Source organism: Entamoeba histolytica, genomic scaffold, assembly GCF_000208925.1.
Source record: "Entamoeba histolytica HM-1:IMSS scf_1104750518171 genomic scaffold, whole genome shotgun sequence".
NCBI lineage: Eukaryota > Evosea > Mastigamoebida > Endamoebidae > Entamoeba > Entamoeba histolytica.
Window position 1 is genome coordinate 3,254 of NW_001915307.1, and position 626 is coordinate 3,879.

Sequence of the window (626 nt, forward strand, 5' to 3'; positions counted from 1 at the left end):
ATCTGTAAATGCTTTACTTATGTTTTTATCTCTTACTATTGTCATATCCATAATCATTGCTTCTTTCTTATTTAAGTCTCTGACATAAATGTCTATTCTTTTATGAATTTGTCTTCACTTCTGTTACTATTTCTTGATTCTAAACTATAAGTATTTTATCTTTCTCTATTCTTCTTTCATTCTTTCCTAATTCTTCTTTCCTTATTATTAATTTCTTTGTATTTTCTTCTTCTCTCATCTTCATCTTTTCTTTGTTTTCATATATTTGGTATTTAATCTTTAAACTCCTCCATATATATTCTCATATTCTATCATGTTTATTCATTTGTGTTTTCTTAGTGATTATATAATTCAAAAGAATATGATCTATTGTTGCTATCTTATTACACATTGGACACATTGCATATCTCATATCATGTTTCATTCATGCTTTCCTTACTCCTACATTTGTTGCTTTCTCTTTCATCTTCTTTATTTGTATATATGCTTTTCTTATAACATTAATTCCTTTCCATACTTTAATTGTTTTCTTCTGTTCCATCGTTTTATCTTCAAATCCTTTCAATATTTCACTGTTTACTTTCTTGTTTCTCCATTTATTGATATATTCTTCTTGGAACTTCTCT

At 25.9% G+C, this 626-nt stretch overlaps 1 annotated feature.

The window, feature by feature from the left end:
* Positions 1-626: part of a repeat region that runs on past the window's edge.